Source organism: Pan paniscus, chromosome Y (assembly GCF_029289425.2).
Source record: "Pan paniscus chromosome Y, NHGRI_mPanPan1-v2.0_pri, whole genome shotgun sequence".
In the NCBI taxonomy this organism is placed as follows: Eukaryota; Metazoa; Chordata; class Mammalia; order Primates; family Hominidae; genus Pan; species Pan paniscus.
Genome location: NC_073273.2, coordinates 26,552,678 through 26,573,547, shown reverse-complemented (window position 1 = coordinate 26,573,547; position 20,870 = coordinate 26,552,678). Strand labels below are relative to the sequence as shown.

At 40.5% G+C, this 20,870-nt stretch overlaps 1 protein-coding gene and 1 long non-coding RNA gene across 2 annotated transcripts in view; one reads left to right on the top strand and one right to left on the bottom strand.

The window, feature by feature from the left end:
- Nucleotides 1-18,276, bottom strand: part of LOC129395736 (uncharacterized) — a 30,579-nt gene extending 12,303 nt beyond the window's left edge. Inside the window, exons 1-2 of the long non-coding RNA XR_008622989.1 lie at nt 17,807-18,276; nt 13,553-13,715 (exon numbers count right to left, since the gene is read on the bottom strand). This is a non-coding gene — a long non-coding RNA (uncharacterized LOC129395736). The remainder of the gene's footprint in view (nt 1-13,552; nt 13,716-17,806) is intronic.
- LOC129395733 (RNA-binding motif protein, Y chromosome, family 1 member F/J) overlaps nt 1-20,870 on the top strand; it is a 333,547-nt gene that overhangs the window by 255,120 nt on the left and 57,557 nt on the right. The gene's annotated exons all lie outside the window — the stretch shown is intronic.

Sequence of the window (20,870 nt, the reverse complement as noted above, 5' to 3'; positions counted from 1 at the left end):
TATGTATCTGTATATGTCATAACTAACATATATGTATTGCATATAGATGAAATGTATGCATTATATATTTTAATACAGATATACTATATGTCTATATGTATTTCCTTTTTTATATACTTTAAGTTCAGGGGTACATGTGCAGATGTGCAGTTTTGTTACATAGGTATACACGTGCCATGGTGGTTTGCTGCACCCATCAACCCGTCATATACATTAGGTATTTCTCCTAATGCTATCCCTCCCCTAGCCCTCCAGCCCACTAAAGGCCCAGTGTGTGATGTTGCCTTTCCTGTGTCCATGTGTTCTCATTTTTTAACTCCAGCTTATAAGAGAGAACATGCAGTGTTTGGCTTTCTGTTCTTGTGTTAGTTTGCTGAGAATGATGCTTTCCAGCTTTACCCATGTCCCTGCAAAGGATATGAACTCATACTTTTTTATGGCTGCTTACTATTCCATTGTGTATATGTGCCACATTTTCTTTATCCACGCTATCACTGATGGACATTTGGGTTGGTTCCAAGTCTTTGCTATTGTGAACAATGCCTCAATAAACATAAGTGTGAATGTGTCTTTATAGTAGAATGATTGACAATCCTTTGGATATACAACCCATAATGGGAATGCTGGGTCAGATGGTATTTCTAGTTTTAGATCCTTGAGGAATAACCTGTCTGTACTCCACAATGGTCGAACTAATTTACACTCCCATCAACAGTGTAAAAGCATTCTTTTTCTCCACATCCTCTCCAGCATGTGTTGTTTCCTGACTTTTTAATGATCACCATTCTAACTGGCCTGAGATGGTATCTCATTATGGTTTTGATTTGCATTTCTCTAATGACCATTGATGATGAGCTTTTTTTCATATTTTTGTCAGCTGCATAAATGTCTTCTTTTGAGAAGTGTCTGTTCATACCCTTCACCCATTTTATGATGGGTTGGTTTTTTTTATTGTAAATTTGCTTAAGTTCTTTGTAGATTGTGGATATTGGTCCTTTGTCAGATGGATAGAGTGCAAAAATTTTCTCCTATTCTATAGGTTGCCTGTTCACTCTAATGATAATTTCCTTTGCTGTCAGAAGCTCTTTAGTTTACTTAGATTCCATTTGTCAATTTTGCTTTTGTTGCCATTGCTTTTGGTGCTTTAGACATGAGGTGTTTGCTCATGCCTATGTCCTAAATGGTATTGCCTAGGTTTATCTTCTAGGCCTTTTTTGGTTTTAGGTCTTACATTTAAGTCTTTAATCCATCTTGAGCTTATTTTTGTATAAGGTGTAAGGAAAGGGTGTAGTTTCAGTTTTGTGCATATGGCTAGCCAGTTTTCCCAACAACATTTATTAAACAGGGAATCCTTTGCCCATTGCTTGTTTTTGTCAGGTTTGTCAAGGATCATATGGTTGTACCAGTGTGGTGTTACTTCTGAGGCTTCTGTTCTGTCTCACTGGTCTATATCTCTGTTTTGATACCAGTACCATGCTATTTTGGTTACCGTAGCCTTGTATTATAATTTGAATTCAGGTAGCTTGATGCCTCCAGCATTGTTCTTTTTGCTTAGGATTGTCTTGGCTATGCGGGCTCTTTTTGGCTCCATATGAAGTTTAAAATACTTTTGAACAATTCTGTGAAGAAATTCAATGGTAGCTTGATGGGAATAGCATTGAATCTATAAATTACTTTGGGCAGTATGGCCATTTTCATGATATTGATTCTTCCTATAATGAGCATGAAATGTTTTTCCATTTATTTGTGTCCTCTCTTATTTCCTTGAGCAGTGGTTTGTAGTTCTCCTTGAAGAGGTCCTTCACATCTCTTGTAAGTTGTATCCCTAGGTATTTTATTCTCCTTGTAGCAACAGTGTGAATTCACACATGATTTGACTCTCTGTCTGCTGCTGATGTATAGGAATGCTTGTGATTTTTGCACATTGATTTTGTATCTTGAGACTTTGCTGAAGTTGCTTATCAGCTTAAGGAAATTTTGAGCTCAGACAGTGGGGTTTTCTAAATATACAATCTTGTAGTCTGCAAAAACAGACTACAAGACTTCCTCTTTTCCTATTTGAATACCCTTTATTTCTTTGTCTTTCCTAATTGCCCTGGTCAGAACTTCCGATACTGTGGTGAATAGGAGGGGTGAGAGAGGGGGCATTTTTGTCTTCTGCAGGTTTTCAAAGGGAAAGCTTCCAGGTTCTGCCATTCAGTATGATATTGGCTGTAGGTCTGTCATAAGTAGCTTTTATTATTTTGAAATATGTTCCATCAATACATAGTTTATTAAGAGTTTTTACCATGAAGGGGTGTTGAATTTTGTGGAAGGGCTTTTCTGGATATATTGAGATAATCATGTGGTTTTTTCATTGGTTCTGTTTATGTGACGGATTATGTTTATTGATTTGCTTATGTTGAATCAGCCTGCATCCCAGGTATGAACCCAACTTGATCATGGTGAATACACTTTTTGATGTGCTGCTGGATTCTATTAGCCTTTATTTCATTGAGGATTTTTGCATCAATATTCATCAGGGAAATTGGCCTGAAATTTTCTTTTTTTGCTGTTTCTCTGCCAGATTTGGTTATCAGAATGATGCTGGCCTCATAAAAGGAGTTACGGAGGATTTCCTCTTTTTCTATAGTTTGGCATGTTTTCAGAATGAATGGTATCAGTTCCTCTTTGTACCTCTGGTAGAATTCATCCGTGAATCTGTCTAGTCCTGGACTTTTTTTTCTTTTTCATTGGTAGGCTATTAATTACTGCCTCAATTTCAGAACTTGTTATTGGTCTATTCAGGGATATGACTTCTTCCTGGTTTAGACTTGGGAGAGTGTGTGCATCCAGGAATTTATCCATTTCATCTAGATTTTCTAGTTTCTTTGCATGGAGGTATTTATAGTATTCTCTGATGGTAATTTGCATTTCTGTGGAATCAGTGGTGATCTCCCCTTTATCACTTTTTATTGTGTCTTTTTGATTCTTCTGATTTTTCTCTCTTTTCTTCTTTATTAGTCTGGCTAGTGGTCTATGTATTTGTTGATCTTTTCAAAAAACCAGCTCCTGGATTCATTGATGTTTTGAAGGGTTTTTCATGTCTCTATCTCCTTCAGTTCTGCTCTGATTTTAGTTATTTCTTATCTTCTGCTAGCTTTTTAATTCGCTTGCTCTTGTTTGTGTTCTCTTGTTCTTTTAATTTTGATGTTAGTGTGCTGATTTTAGTTATCTCCTACTTTCTGTTGTGGACATTAAGTGCTGTAAATTTCCCTTGAAACACTGCTTTAAATGTTTCTCAGAGAGTCTGGTAACTTGTCTTTTTTCACATTGGTTTCAAAGAACATATTTATTTCTGCCTTCACTTCATTATTTACCCAGTAGTCATTCAGGAGCAAGTTGTTCAGTTTCCATGTAATTGTGCAGTTTTGAGTGAGTTTTTAAATATTGAGTTCTAATTTGATTGCACTGTGGCCTGAGAAACTGTTTTTTTTTTTTTTTTTTTTTTAATGATTTCTATTCTTTTGCATTTGCTGAGGAGTGTTTTACTTCAAATTATGTAGTCAATTTTAGAATAAGTGCTTTTCCTCTGAGGGTAATTGCGGCTATAGGGAGAACAAAATGTTAGCTACAAGTGGGCATCAGAATCAAGCAGAGAGGCCAAACAAATGATGATGGCTTCAACAAACATAATGGCAGAGGAGGTGATACAAACACTCATTTCATATGACTGTATAAATTGTGCTTTGCCTAAAATTACACGACAAAGAACATAAGTAATATTCAGATAATCATGTTGCGTATGTAGGTGATTTTTTATTGTTGAGAACTTTCCACTAATTTGCTTCTGGTATTTTATTTTACTCTTTTAAACATAGTTAGAATTATTTGTGCCTAAGTGTTATGTGGAACTCTTGAAGTATGTACCATGTAATATTTAATACTGTCCATCAAGTAATATGAAATTTACATGTAATAGAAAAGTATAGGCCGGGCGCGGTGGCTCACGCCTGTAATCCCAGCACTTTGGGAGGCCGAGGCGGGCGGATCACGAGGTCAGGAGATCGAGACCATCCTGGCTAACACGGTGAAACCCCGTCTCTACTAAAAATACAAAAAATTAGCCGGGCGCGGTAGCGGGCGCCTGTAGTCCCAGCTACTCGGGAGGCTGAGGCAGGAGAATGGCGTGAACCCAGGAGGCGGAGCTTGCAGTGAGCCGAGATCGCGCCACTGCACTCCAGCCTGGGCGACAGAGCGAGACTCCGTCTCAAAAAAAAAAAAAAAAAAAAAAAAAAAGAAAAGTATAATTTACACTTATAATTTAATATATGTATAAACCATATAAGCTATATAACTAATTTATAAATATAAGTATCCCTAAACATACACAATATATGTGTCTGTGTAATTTATAATTAACATATATGTATTGCATATATATGTAATTTATACATTATATATTTTAATACATGTATACTATATGTCTATATGTATTTCTAATATATATGGTTATCTTTGTTTCCACCCATTCAGGTACAGCAAAATAGTCCTGTTCTTTCCCTCTTTGGCTGTCACTGGGAACTGGTAGGCCTGGTCAGTGATACCTCAGAAGCCTGTTTATGACCCTGTTCTTGTCATCAGGACAGGTTATACATATCTTGGATTAGATGGCCTATCAAGACATCCCAGAAACCACTGGGTCGTATTTGTTCCCTACCCTGCAATTTTCCTCCTGGAGTAGAAAATAGTCCACAAAACACACTTAGCTGTAACATAGGCTCTGACACTTTGGTCTTCCATGGATTCTCAGTACAAACATGGAGAAGATTAAGCACTTCCCCAGTGAACAGAAAGCACCAGCATACTTATTCAATGTTTTTGGTTCAAATAATAGAGACTTTTTTCATGCCAAAAGACTATTACACTTTCAAAGTGGTCACCTCTCCTCAGCTAGCAAATTCCCAATGGTATGATCCTGGATTTCTCCTGTTGCCAAACCGTGGGATCATCCTGATACAGCTGAATGCTGGAGTACCCCAGAAACTGACACTTCTCAATATTTCTTTTTTTCTGGACCCCAGAACTCCCAAACAGCTATTATACCTATACCCTGGAATCTTCCTCAGAAAAAGACAACAAATTATAAATATCAAGCTGTGACTGATTCAGCAAGATCCTGGATTAATACATTAGCTAGTAAAATTAGGCTTCATACTCTACCATTAGTTAGTAGTGGTGGATCCTGGTTTCTCTTTTCAAGGGGCCTAGGTGAATCTCAAGTTCCTTCTGAGATTGATACTGGTCAGTCTCAAATTCAATCTGTTAATGTTCTGTCTCATGGACAAATTGTAGCTAGACCTTGGCTAGAAATTACTCCTGAAGTTGCAACTTGGAAACAATTTGTGTCTTATAAAACAGGAACAGATTCAATCCAGTGAAGAGAGTATTAGACACCAAACATATCATGTAGCTCATAGAGTTAAGCCTGGTGCTAAACCATCAACTTACAACTAGATTCCACCAGTACCTTTCATAGTTACTAAAATTGAACTATGGGCTCATTCATCCCTCAGTGAAGATGGATTTCCATATCCTACAGTAACCCATATTTTTGAACCATGGTGTCAGCTACTCTTGAATGTATTTGGATCCCAAGAAACTATAGAAAAGACAGATGGATACTGGACTCTTGCGGAACCTAAGTCAACTTGGTTCTGGATTTCTTCTATACTGCATACTCCATATTCATGTGCTAAGTCAAAAGGTGACACTATTAGGTCTTGGATGCAAAATAAAACCAGTATGATCAGGCCCTCAAATCAAATGGATAGATTTAGTAACTTGAATAAACATTAGGCTATTATACTCAAACCCCTGATGCAGACATGCATCCTATTATGAACATAATTGAGCCCTTACTTCACTCTAAAGTTGACATGATCAGACCCTGGAGTCAGCCTGAAACAGCCATAGTCCAAATGTGGGCCTAGGCAGAAACTCAGTCAGGAAGACTCTTGACTTGCCTGAAAGCTGGTGCAATTAATCCATGGTTACAAACTGAAATTGAAAGAATGAGACCCTGGATTCAGCATAAATTTAAAATATTGAGACCCAGAACCCAGACTGAAGAATGGAAAAAAGAACATTGGACCCAATCAGAAAGAGATCCAGTTAGGTACTGGGCCCAAACTGGAATGGAAACAGTGGTACCTGGGCCCCAACCTGAAGATGATAAATGCAGACCCTAGAATCACACTGAAGCTGATATCAAACTTTTGTTTCAGTCTCAAGCAGAGACAGTCACACAGTGGAGAGAACCAGTAACTCTGACAGATCATCATTAGATACAGTCTGAAACTGCAACAGTGAGGTTTTGGAACCGATCTGTGACTGATAAGTTAAGAGACTGGATACATCATGAGATTATGCATTTAGACTCTGGGGTGAGGTTGAAAGTGATAAAGTTAGATCCTGGACCCAAGTTGAAGATGACACTTTGAGACACTCGATTCAGAAAGACTTTGATGTAATCAATTCCTGGGTACAAAATGAAGCTACTATATTAACACCATGCATTCAGGGAAAGTCTTGAGAATTAAATCCCTGACATAATCTGAAACTTCCACAGTGCCACTGTGGACCCAGACTGAAACTCCAACAGTAAACTCTTGGACAAATATGTTATCAGATACAGTCACAGTATGGACAAAGGCTGAATTTCAAGGATTAACATCCACCCATCTGTTGAGGAAAACTGATCCAATCATACTGTGGACTATTGCCAAATCTCCAGCAGTGAATCTCTGGACACATTCTGTATGTGATGAAGTCAAATTTTGGAACCAAGAAGAATTTCCAGCCTTATTGCCTTTGACAGAGCCTATAGCTAAGACAGTCCCACAATGGATCCAGGATAGATTTCCAGCAATGAACCCCTGGGCAAAAACTATAGCTGAAACTGTCATACCATTGACCCTTGGTGAAATGACACCAGTAAGTCCTTGGACAAAATTACAGCCTGAATATGTAGAAGGAAATACTTGGCTCCCATCTGAATTTAATCCAGTCTCATTGTGGACCATGGCTTATCTGCCAGCAGTAAAAAACTGGATACGTTTTGATACTGAAACAATAATGTTGTGAAACCAGGTTGACTTTCCAGCAATACATTCCTGGAAACAGTTGGAAACTGATATAATCACACTAGGGACCCAAGCTGAATCACTAGTGATGAATTCATGGATACACTCTCCTATATCTGATATGGTCACAATGTGTATCCAGGCTGAATCACTATTATTACATCCTTGGACACAGTCTGAAACTGATATACTCACAACATGGATTCTGGCTGAAACTCTAGGAGTAATTCCCTGGGAACAAGATATATTCCAACCATGGACCCACGCTGAACACCCACCAGTATCTTGGACTCAATCATTGATTCCGGGTAAAACAGCAGCAATGAATCCCTGGAGAGATGTTACAGCTGATATGGTCCTACCATGGAATCAGGCTGAATTTATAGTAGGAAATGCCTGGACATAGTCTGAAACTTATACAGTCACACAGGGGATCCTGAATGGTTCTCCAGCACGATATTCTTGGACACAACAAATAGCTGATGTAGACAAGCTGTGGACCAAGCCTGAATTTCCCACAATAAATCCCTGGACAAAGTCTGTAGGTGATAGTACTATACAATAGATTCAGGATGAGTCTCCAGCAATAAAACCATGGACACAGTATGTGTCTTATACAATCAAACCATGGGCCCCAGATGAATCTTCAGCAGTAAATCTCTGTACACACCCTGAATCTGATAGCATTATCCTGTGGACACAAGCTGAGTCTCCAATGGTAAATCTGTGCACAGAGGCTGCAACTTCCAAAGTCACACCATGGGCCCAGGCTGTATCTCCAGCAGTAATTCCATGGACACAGCCTATACCTTCCATAATCGTACCTTGGACCCAGGTTGAATGTCCATCAGTAAATACCTGGACAATGTCCATAGCCAATACCATCACACTATGGAACCGGGCTGAATTAATAGCGGGATATCCATGGATACTGCCATGGGCTGCTACTATCACACTATGCACAGTCTGAATCTGCAGCAGGAAATCTTTGGACACAGCCTATATATGACACAGACACTCCATGGCGTAAGGCTGAATCTTCAGCAGTAGTGTACTGGACAGAATCTGTAGCTGATACACACACACCATGAACTCAGTTTGAAGTAAAGTTTACAGTTTTTAACAGTAAAGCCTTGGATCCAATCTGTATCTGATACACTCATACCCTGGACCCAGGCTGAGTCTTCAGCAGAAAAACATTTGACACAGGCAAGAGCTTATACAATCAAATGATGGAACTAAGTCAAATCACCTGCCATAAATCTCTGGAAACAATATGAAACCAATATGTTCACGTGGTGGACTGAGGCTGAATCTCCAAAAGTTTTGAGGAAACCAGCCCCACACTGCCTGGCAGATACCCCGAATCCAGTGGAGACAAAGGAATTAGTCCAACGGAGACAAAGGAATTAGAAAGAGACAGAATAAGAGTTTAAAAGGTGGGTTCAGGGGACCAGAGCATCGGACACTTGCAAATGGCATGGAGCTCTCGGCCTCCACCTAATTTATTAGTTTACAAGCTCCTTGTTCTTAGGGCAGATGGGAGGGGGAGGAAGGGAATGAGGAAAAGGTTTAATCCGTGAAGGAGAACTTGTGAGTCATTCAATAAAATGTATAGCAGTGGCAGTTTCTGTGAATTTCCTTGAGCAAAGGCATGTGTCTAAACGACTTAAGATCTTTAACTTATTGAGACTGAAATGGGTGGGAGTGGATTTCAGGAGAAGCCAAGATGTTTGATTATACTCCACTTCTTCAAGGGAGTGTTATTTCCCCGAGCAACCTGTGGCATTCTGCTGAGCTCTTATGCTCTCAGGGCATAAAGACATGAAGGCAATAAGGAGACTTTTCTCCTTAGAGGCTGCCCACGTCTCTCCATGGGTGTCTTACACAGGAGAGACCAACTTATCTGGCATTCCAGAAACTCTCTTTCTCATGTGTCTTCCTTTTTTGTCTCTATTATTTTTTTTTTATTAGAACTGCCATTGCTATCATTCATGCTCTCTGGCTTCTCTCCCAAGGCACCCTCTGCATCTATAGACTAAAAACAAACAGCATAAACAGACACAAACCAAAATAAAATTTGCAATTGTTGGTCTACCTATGGTGTTCATCCACTTTAAAGGATTACTCTTAGAAAGGCCATCAGTGGCTCCAGCAAGAATATCAGCTCCAGACAACAGGCTTAGGTGAGCCTGAGGTGTCTCGAAAAGTTGTTTTTTTCAATTTAGCAATATCTAGTGTTAAATTGTCTTCTTTTCCAGGTAGGTTATGTCTAATCATCTCCTAATGGTGTTCAGTGGCATTATAAGAGCTAGGAGTAATACGAAGATCAGAAATATTCCAATCACATTGCATTTGAATTCTATGCTCCATAGAATCTGATCTCCCATCCAAACTACTGTTTGATGGAGATCATTAATTTGATTTGCCAATTTTTGATCTATTTGGCTTTGGGAATGCCAAAGCTTAGAATAATTTTTCTGCCAACTATCCACAAAGCCCACAGTTTGAATAGAAGAGTGCAAAGCAACACCAGCAGCAGCAGCAGCAGTAGCTGTGACAGATATAAGGCCCATGATCACAGCTATTAAAGTAAATATGAACCTCTTTGATCTATTAAGTATTCTGTTTAGCACTTCAGTGATACTATGTATGGAGGGAGAGGCCTCCGAAGGTCTATTGAGGGAAACAGGTATCCAAACTCCTTCTCAAGACTTAACCAGTAAAATGCTATTATCTTTATTAAAGGTAGAATTAATGCAGGTAAAAAGATGACAGTTGAGGCATGGTATGGTTTGAGAGTCAGGTAGGATATTAATTTTTCCCACTGCCAATATAAAAGGAGGTTTAACACAACGCTGCAAATGCACTGTCTAGTTAGAGGTCATGGCTACAACAAATCGAAGTTTTTTACTATGGTTCTCTGTTTTATATTCTCCTTTCCAAATCTGAATTGGGATTTGAGCCATCATTAATTTCCACAATTCTGGATTCTCTGGACTTAGAATTGGATCAATCATTTTTGGGCTTGGAGGAGCCATACCATTCTCCTCCCACTTAATAGTGTAATTTGTTTCAATTCTTCTGTATAATTTTGGTGCATTATCTGGGTAGTCATTTGCAAAAGGAGTCTCTCTACAATCGTCATGCTGTCCAGTACAATTTACTGCAAAGTGTCCCATAGGGGCCCAATCAATGATGATTCCATAGGAATTATTTTGCAGTACAGCACTGCTACTTGCAATACAAGCTTCCCAGGTTAGAACCTCTAGTTTTCAGACTATTGAGTGGCCTGCCTACGCAGGGCAGGACTTCTTATTAGGTTTAAATTTATTAATCTGGTGATGCGTCATAACATAGCCATGCTCAAGGTATTTAATAGGGTCCAAACATTGAAATGTCCTTCCACTAAATACATGAATAGAGGCTTTTGATGAATTATGTGCAGGAACATAAGCCATCCAGCTTCGTTTATCAGAATTTAAACATCCTGCTGCCAGCCCCAGACAGATGAGAGTAAAGCAATAACCAATGGAAACACTCATTAACATTCCTTCCTCTTCTGGATGAGTAGGACCTTGGTTATCTGCTGGTCCAGGCATCCAGACACTATCATTAACATAAACCTCCACTGGGTCAACTAACCATGTTAACAGGCCTAATCAGTGGTGAGAGTGGAATGTAGGCCCAATAAGTGTAATTTTGATCTGCCCCTTTGCAGGGAGACTCACCACCAAGGAGATTACCACCGTCATAGCTACCATTAGATTACTGGTGGTCAGCGGCTTGTTCTGAGACCCCAGGTTCTCTTCTGCAATGTGAGCTAGTCTCTTAATCTGGCCCCAGGTTGGTGGAGTTGACGTGGCTAGTTTCACTTGTTTCCATGTGCCCAACAGAGATGTTCATCTGAGCCATCTGATCAACTGTGGGTGCAGGAACATTCCAAGGTCTTTTTCTCTTCCTTGGACTCTGGCTCATGGCACAGCTTAAGATGTCTTGTGGGTACCCAGACAGGAAGCTGATTCTCTCCTGGTGAGATGCAAGCAAATCCTCGAGCCTAACAAGACCCACTGGGGCCTTTTGTTTAGGCCAGTTTTTTTGGCTGTTGTTAAAGAGCTATCATCGACACATCTGCTCCTGTGTTGACCAGACCCTCAAATTATTTTCCTTGAATAAACCATAAAAATAAGTCTATTGTCAGACACTCGATTTACCCAATAGACAGCCTTGCTTGCTGAATTTGTGCTTCCAAATCCTCCTGTTCTTTTTTCTGAGCTTTCTCCTAACTTAACATATGGTAAAAGTAACAGTTGAGGTATTCTGTCACCTGGATTAGCACTGCAGGGAACAGTGGAGGAGAAAACAATTTGAATTTCTCCCTGGCAATCAGAGTCCACTACTCCAGTATGTACTTGAATTCCCTTTATGTTTAAGGTGGATCTTCCCAGTATAAGTCCCACTGTGCCATTTGGCAATGGGCTGTAAACTCCCATTGGGACCTTCCTAGGAGGCTCCCCAGGAAGGAGGGATACAGGTTCAGTACAGAATAAAACTACTGCCCCGCTTCTAGCTGTGGAGGGAGATAATTGCTGTACATTTGTACAGGGATAGACTGGGCCGGGAAGACTCCATTTGGAGTCGGGGACATCCCATCCTGAATTGGGAATGCCCCATTTTGAATCGGGGCCAGGGGCTGGCCCCTCTCTCCATTTCCCAGCAAGGGCTGTCTGCTGTTATCAAACTTTGAAAGACATTGATTAGCTCAGTGTTTACTTTTTTACATATGGGACAGGTTCCTGGTACCCTGCTTTTTCCTCCTGAGTTTTGCCTTTTTTGACTCTTTGTACACTCTCTTTTTGTATGTCCTGTCTGCCCACAGTTATAGCAAGATCCAGGGAACACTCGTGTGCTTTTTGTTACCTTTAGTTCATCCATTGCCTGAGCTAGGAGGCTGGCCTTATGTAAGTGCCCCACAATGCCATGGTAGGCTTTAATGTATTCACTTAAAGATTTTTCCTCATTTAGATCTGCCTTTCCCTTAATAGGTCTAATTGCTGCCTGACATTCTGTATTAGCATTTTCATAAGCAAGCAGCTGAATGATCCCTTTCCTGGCATGAGAATCCTAAATACCCTTTTGAGCCATGTCTTGCAAATGGGCGATAAAATCTGGATAAGTCTCCCTTGGACCCTGTTAAACTGAGTTAAAAGAAGGATAAGTAGTACCAGGGTTGTGATTTTTTTCCCAGACTCAGGCACATCGTTCTGAGCTGATAAGCAGCCTCATCACCCATTACTATCTGTTGATTTAGAGTACCCCATGCCTGTCCGATTCCAAGCAATTGATCAGATGTGATATTAACAGAGGTTGGGTTTGAGCATTTCTGCATGCCTGATTTGTTGCTTAATCTGTCCACCAGGTTTTAAATTGGAGAAATTCAGAGGGGGACAGGGTGGATCAGGCTAATGACTCCCAATCTATAGGTATTAAACGCCAGTTATAAGCCACAGATTGTAACGAGGAATGAATATAAGGATAATTTGGCCCATATTGTCCAATTGCTTGCTTTAAAGACTTTTAATATTTTAAGAGGAAATGGCTCCCAGCATGCTTGAGCATGTTCTCTGGGCTCCTCAGCTGGAGAAATAATTACCAGAAACTGCCAAGCATCCGAATTCCCCATTTCTTGTGCCTGGTGAATGGACGCCTGTATTGTCCCTGCGCCATAATTTGTATTTGGACTAGCTCGCAGTATTCCTCCGCCATAATTAACAGGCAGGTAAGCCTGGATCATTCCCTCCCCTTACTTGGCTGTTGGGCAAGCCTGAAGCTTCCCATTGCCACAGTTACTGGAAGGGAGTGCGATAATGGGAGCTGCAAGCCGCGTCGCAGGCTCCTGTTCCAAAAATACCTAAGACTAAAGTTGGAGTGGCCATTCCGGACCTTCCCCTAAAGGCGCAGTAGGTAGCACTGTTTCTTTCATAAGTTTTTGGAGGTTAGGATATATAACTTCCCATTTCTCCCCCTTTTTAAAACTAGACTGTGACAGTTCACTTTGCTGATTAGCAGACTCCTGATTATTAAACTTTTCTACATCATCCTGAAACTTCTCCTCCTCCTCCTCAGTGTGGAAAGGCTGCAGTGCTGTTTAAATTGCTGACCACACAGACCAAGTGGAGAAGGGCCCTCTTGTTGTGATTAAGTCTGATCCTACCTTGTCCCAATCTTTTACATCCATGTTTCCATATTCCAGGAACCAAGAAGAATACTTTTCTACGAGATGGAACAAAGATGTAAGATTTTGGGTATTCACAATTACCCCTCCGTGGCACAATAACTGCTGCACCAGGCTTAATTAACAAACTTACTCTCAGCCTGACTCATATTTTCCCTAGGTTACCCTGGAATTCTCCGAGCGCCCTACTTACCTGTAGAGCTTGAAGTGAAAACATATTCAGGTGTCCTTTGTCAGTCGTCCTCCACTTTGCACGCTCTGGCGTTCCTTCACTGGATTATTTGTAGGGATTATGGGGAGCCCCGCGTTGGCCACCAGATGTTGGGGAAACCAGCCCCACACCAGCTGGCGGTTACCTCGAGTCCGGCAGGTACCCCGAGTCCGGCGGAGATAAAGAATTAGAAAGAGACAGAATAACAGTTCAAAAGGCTAGTCCAAGGGACCAGAGTGTCAGACTCTTACTCATAGCCTGGAGCTCTCAGCCTCCACCCAATTTATTGGTTTACAAGCTCTTTGTTCTTAGGGCAGGCGGGAGCGGGAAGAAGGGATGAGGAAAAGGATTAATCAGTGAAGGAGAACTCGTGAGTCGTTCAATAAGATGTATAGCAGTGGCAGTATCTGAATTTCCCTAGCAAAAGCGTGTGTCTAAACTGCTTAAGACCTTCAATTCATCGGGACTAAAATGGGTGGGAGCAGATTTCAGGAGAAGCCAAGATGTTTGATTTTACTCCACTGCTTCAAGGGAGTGTTATTTCCCCAAGCAACGTGTGGCATGCCGCTGAGCTCTTATGCTCTCGGGGCATAAAGACATGAAGGCAGTAAGGACACTTTTCTCCTCAGATGCCACACATGGCTCCCCATGGGTGTCTCACACAGGGGAGACCAATTCATCTGGCATTCCTGAAACTCTCTTTCCCACAAAAAGTAAATGATTGGACACAGCCCATACCAGCTACAGTTATACCACCAAACCAAGCTGAATCTGTAGGAGTAAATCCCTCCACAAATCTTGAAACAGAAATTGTCATACTGTGGACCCAGGCCCATTCTAAAATCAACAATCCCTGCACATACACTCTATTTGATAGAGTGACACCATTGGCTAAGAATGTTTGTGTAGCAGTAAAACAACAGAGATAGTCTAAAACTAAAATAGTCACATCATAGACCCAGGATCTGTTGCCAGGAATAAATCCATTAACAGTGGCTGAAACTGGTATAGTCACACTGCAGTACATGGCTGTATCTCTAGTAATGATTCCCAGGAGAGAGGCTTTATCTGATACAGTCATAATACGGACACAGACCAAACCTCCAGCAATCACTTTCTGGTTACAATCTCTACCTGATGCAGGCAAACTATAGACCCAAATGAAATATCCATCAGTAAACACTTGGAACGAGGCTGAATTTCAAGCTGTAAATTCCATGATGGAGTCTAAGTCTCCAGTTGTAAATAGCTGGACAGATCCTGAATCTCCAGCCCCAAGTCCTCTGCTATAGGCCGAGACTGATATAGTCATACCATGGACCCAGACTCAATCTTTAGCAGTAAATGCTTGGTCAAAGCCTGTTGCTGATACACTCATACTGTATACAGCCTGCAACTCTATCATTAATCTTCTTTTCACAAAGTTTACATGGTACACTGAAAGCTTGTACTGAAACTAAATGTCTATCATTAAATACCTGGACAGAGGCTATAGCTTCCATAGATATACCCTGGACCCAGGCTGAATTTCCAGCAATAAATCCCTGGACAGAGCCTGTTTTTCATACAGCTACAATTTGGGCACAGGCTGTATCTGCAACAGTAAAGGCCTGGGCACAGCCTTCATCTAATACAACCAGATTATGGTCCCAATCTGAATCCGCAGCATTAATTGCATGGATACTGCCTGTATCTGACACATACATAGGATTGATCCAATTTGAATCTTCAGCAGTAAATCCCTGTATATTGCCTATGTCTAATACATTATCATTGTGGACCCAGCCTGTATCTCTAGCAGTCAATTCGTGGATAGAAGCAATAGTTTCCACAGTCACACCATGGACCAAACCTTTTTTTCTAGCAACAAATCCCTGGACACATCCTGTATCTGATATAGTTGCACTTTGGACCCAGGCTGAATCTTCTGCAGTCATTACCTCCACACAGCCAGTTTCTGACAAAATTATACTGTGGCTGCAGGCCCAGTCTCCAGTAGGAATTATCTGGACACAGACTGTATCTGATATACTTATATTATGGAACTACGAGGAATATTCAGCAGAAAACCCAGAGGCATGGGCTGTAGTTTCCTCAGTGTTACCATGGACCTAGCATATCCCTACAGCAGGAAAAACCTGGAAACTACCTGTGTCTGAATCAATCACTCCGTGATCCCAGTCTGAGTCTCCAGTAGTAAACACAACCTTTGATCCAAGATAAAAATCAAGAGTCTATTTTATGGACACATCATGAAATTGAATGTATCAGTGAATGGACTTTGCCTGAATTTGGAACACTTATATCCTGGATAGTGCCTGGGCCTCCAGCAGCAAAACCATGGTCCCAACCTGAAGCTCTAGTTATAGAACTTTGTTTAAAACTGGAACAGAAAAAATAAAACCTTGGGTTCACCAGAATTTCAAACACTGAGCACATTTACTCCCTTTGGACCTGGTAAAATAGCATCCTGGGCCAAACAGAGAACTACAACTTTAATAACATGGATCCAATCCAAAAGGGATGCCTTCTTCCCATATACACCATCTGAAGTAGGTACAATAAGATCCACAACAATTTCTGAAGCCGTAATAGCAAAATATGGATCCAGACTGAAGCAGGCACAATCCACCCTTGGACTCAAGCTAGAACTAATACAATCAGACCTTTGACTCATGCTGAATTTCAAGCAGTCAGACTCTGGACCCTGTCCTTGTCTGATACGCTACTGTATCAGACTGAAATACAGGCAGCAAAATGCTTGACCATGCCTGATATTAATATTCTGAGTGCTTGGCTTCAGACCCAAAATTATGTAAGAAGAAATGGTACTCAACCTTACTCTCAAACAGTTACTACCTGGATGCAGCCGTAATCCACCCATGGAACCAATCTGAAAAGAATGCAGTCAGACCCTGGACCCAGTCTGAAGGTGATGTTATCCAACCTTGGACCTATGCTGAAACCAATACTGTCAGACACTGGACCCATTCTGAAACTGATAAAATAAAACAATGGACTGAGCCTGAATCTCAAGCAAGTAGGACCTGGCCTGAGACAGCTATGTTGATATGTTTGTCCCCAAAACGATGCAGTTTGACCCTGGACCCAACTTGAATCTCAAGCGTCACACTCCTGGACCCACAATCAAATTAGCATAAATTACTCTTGGATTTAGCATGCACCTGCTGCAATCAGACCATGGACTTACTCTGGAATTCATCCCTGGACCCACCATGAAACCAATAGAGTGATAAGATACTGGTTCCAGACTCAAATAAATTCAATGAGATACTGGAACCAACCTGAAACTGAAGTATTCCAAATTTGGACTGTAAGCCAAGGAATAAAACCCTGTAACATGACTGAAATTGATACAGTCACATCTTGCTTACAGCCTCAATGTGATACAGTTAAATCCTGAATTCATCCTGAAAGTCAGCCACTTTCTCCCTGGCCCCAGACTGAAGTTGGTATATTTTGTCCCTGGACTCAGCAAAGAGCTGCTACATATCAAACATGGACCCACCCTGAAACCCAAGCAGTGAGACCCTGGAACAAGCAGGAAACTGATATAGTCAGATCTTTGTTTTACATTCAGGTGCATAAAGGCAGCTCATAGGCTTATTCAAAATCTCAAATACTCAGTTCCTCGATCCAGCCTGACATTGATATAATTCACAATTTTATTCAGTCTGAAACTTTGGTTCTAAGATTCTGGCCCAAGGTTCTACCTGCAGTAGTCAAACCACGGATCTTGCTTAAAGGAAGAACACTCATATCTTGGATACTGCCTGTAACCCAAGCAGACACAGACTGGATCCAGTCTGAAGCTGATATTATTGAATCCCTTGTGGATTTTAAAGGTGGCAAAGTGAGAACCTGGATCTAGCCTGAAACAAAAATACTAAGACCCAGAACCCATTATAAGGCTAATATAATTGCATCATTTTCTCCTCCTGAAATTGAGCTGAATGGAGAAACACTATTAATGAGTCATTTTGTCTCCTTGTCTAAACGTGTAACCTTTTTGCCAGTAAAAACAGTTTCTTTCCCAGATCAGTATTTAATAGCTTTGTTAACTGAGATAACTGCCACAGAAAGCCAGGATAAAATCAATTCTCTCCAACCAAGCCAGCTTAAAAGCATTTGGCTTCCTGGAAGAGTTGTTTACCAGCACTATGGAAGGAAATTAAAAATTATCAAGATAAAAGAAAGCCCTGAAGTCCCAGCTACCTTTCTTGTCTCTCTTTCTTCCTCCTTTTTCTTTCTTCTTTCTTGTTCTTTTCCATCTCCATGTACACTGTGTTCTTCTTAAGTCTTTTCTTCTTGTACATTCCCTTCATTCTGCATTTTCCCATCTTGCTCAGTTTTTTCTCCTCTGGTCTCCTCTCCTATTCTTCTTTCCATAGCCTTTTCTGCTAATCCTCTTCAGAAAATATCTTCCTCAACATTTACTGAAGAGTCCATTCTTTCTCAATCTTTTTCATCCTTGCATGCTGCTCCAGCCACACTTTTAATAAAACACCCTCTCCTGATGCCTGGATCTCAATCTGGACCCAAGCCTGTACAACAACCTCTTAGGCATTCAGAACGCAATGTTTCCCTGGATGAGTGTCAACTAGCTGTGATCTGGAAAGAGAGTTTACAGGCTTACTGGCTCTTCAAGACAGGTGTTATTTCTCATGAAACCACAGGCACCTTTAGTCTAGTCGTATGTTTGAGTTAATATACTTGGTACGAAGACTCTTGTTGAAGCCTAAAACCAGAGTTTGTAAGATAAGAGGTTATGTTCTCAGACCTTTGCAAAACCAAAATGTATGTTATTATATGAATCAGCAGAGATGTCTAAATATGAACAGAATATCTTATTTTTGCCAAACAAGATTTATGAACTATGTTTTATGAACACAATTCTATTCAGAGAACAGTATTTTAAAGATAGTCTTACTTCTTAGAAATGTTTTCTTATTTCCACTTGAGGTATGTACATATAGATACACACTGTTGGATAATAGTATTATATCTTGGATATAAATAATAAGATATATAACATATGTACTGTATTATTTGAAGGGAAAATATGGAGATAACCTCTGTAGTTTATCTAAAATTGTTGGATGAATAATGTACATTTCCAAATATTTTCTCAGAATTGAAGATGCTGAATTTCCAAGCATATTCCTAAAAACCTAAAATTAGATTTTAGAAATAGGAGACTAGTAACACTAATCTCACTCTGTTCCACAGGTTTATTCCTTCTGCAGAGTATGGGTTACGCCCTGGCCATGTCCCCCTCTTTCCCAACTGCTGGGAGGCAAAAATTGGTGAATTTCCTTGGATAGTTTCCTGCAACTGTCTTTCTCTCATTTCTGTGCTGGCTCCATACTAAATGAACAGTGGATCCTTACCACAGCTAGATATGGCAATTTTATGTAAGTCTGAGTAATTCATTTCAAGATTAAGATATCATTATAAAGCAATTACAACATTGAGATTGTTAATGAATATCTTTCTCTTTGTGTGTCTGTGTCTGTGTGTGAGAGAGAGACAGAGAGAAAGAGAGATGGAGACAGGGTCTTGCTCTTTTGCCCAGGCTGCAGTGCAGTGGCATGATTCACATTAGCCTCAAATTCCCAAGATTAAGGGATTCTCCCACCTCTGCCTCCTCAGTACATGGGACCACAGGCATGCACCACTGATTCTGGCTAATTTTTTTTCATTTTCTCCAGAAAGAAAGTCTTACCATGTTGCCCACCTGGTCTCAAGTGATCCTCAAAAATAGTTTATAAAGTAGTATTTGTACTTTAGTGCTTACCTGGACTTCATCTGATTCACATGATGTACAGGGCTTATTCCAATTGAAATGTGGAAATAATAAGACTTTTTCTTGATTTTTTCCCCAGAAAAAGCTCAGGAGCGCTGGCCCTGGTCCAAATGGGGCTTAGTCATCTTCTGGATTCTGCCTAAGCTTAGACAGTCAGGATTGACAGTGCCATACCCTTCCTAGGTCTCAAGGGACCCCTGGGTTGATCTTCCCGAGGCAGCCACAACATTTTCAACCCCTGGTCCTTCCTGTATGCCCAGAGGAAAGTCTGGAATGGAGTAAATTTATACAACTATGTGACTATTAGCTACCTAGTTGGTCCCTTATGAGGGGTGACTAATGAAGAAGACAATGGCATGGAAGAGAAGTATGTTTGGGAAAAGAATATTATCCTCTCTTGAATAATAAAAAAAAATTGTCTTTCTCTTCACTATGTTTCTCTCTCTAATCTAAGCTAAATTTGAAAACAAACAAACAACCACAAATACCTCTTCTCTGTTTTTCTTCAGAAAGTCCTAGAATTCAGCAAAAAAAGCACCCAAGCATTCTACAAATAGCACTTGTGTCCAATTTTGCCCCAAGTTGAATGAATTCACTTTTTGTATGGTGGCCAAGAAAGCTATGCGGGAGGCTGGCTGTAAGGTACAAATTCATGGGGTGTGAATACCAGAGAGAAAGAGAAATATCTTGAACAACAAAAGTTACTTCTGGCCCTCCTTCAAAATATTGATTGATATCTTGTCTCTTGTTTTTTGCAGGGTGACCTGAGAGCACCTTCGGTGTGCCAGCGACAGCAAAAGGACACTTGGGTGCAAGTGGGAATCTTGTTACTTTGAGGAGCATTGCACAAAGCCCTGTGTCTTCAGCCAAGTGCACCCTTTCCTTTTCTGGCTCCAGGGAGTGACATGGCCTAGCCATGCACCCTGGCACCATCAAGGACACATGACTACCTCTGCTTCCATGTCCCTTTCAGTCTCTACCTCTACAAATGCCTTGGCTTTTACCTCCACTGCTAGTGCTTTCCGGCCACACTTCATCTTTCTGCCACAGCCTCAGAGTAAGGCTCAAAAACTTGGTAGGAGAAGTAAAGGAAGAAGAGAATGGAAATAGAAAAGAATAGAGGGAACAAGAGTGGAGAGAAAGCTCTTCCTGAGAAATGCTTGAAAAAATTATTTTCCTTATGGCTCACATAGCCATTTCATACTTGATATATGATTCAATTTCCATAGTATCCCTACAGATTACTCTATGCTATAGATCAAATAACATGATTATTATAATTATCTTAAATGCGTATTCTGATAGTAGATAAGTACAATGGATTGATCAATTTCTCATGGCAAAAGATGAATAGGGCTAACATTAAGACACACTCTCCTAACACAAAGACATTTCCTTACCACCATGCAGTACCTGACACTTGTAATATAGTTATTTAAAATTAAGTTTGTTTTAAGTTAAAGATATTATGAT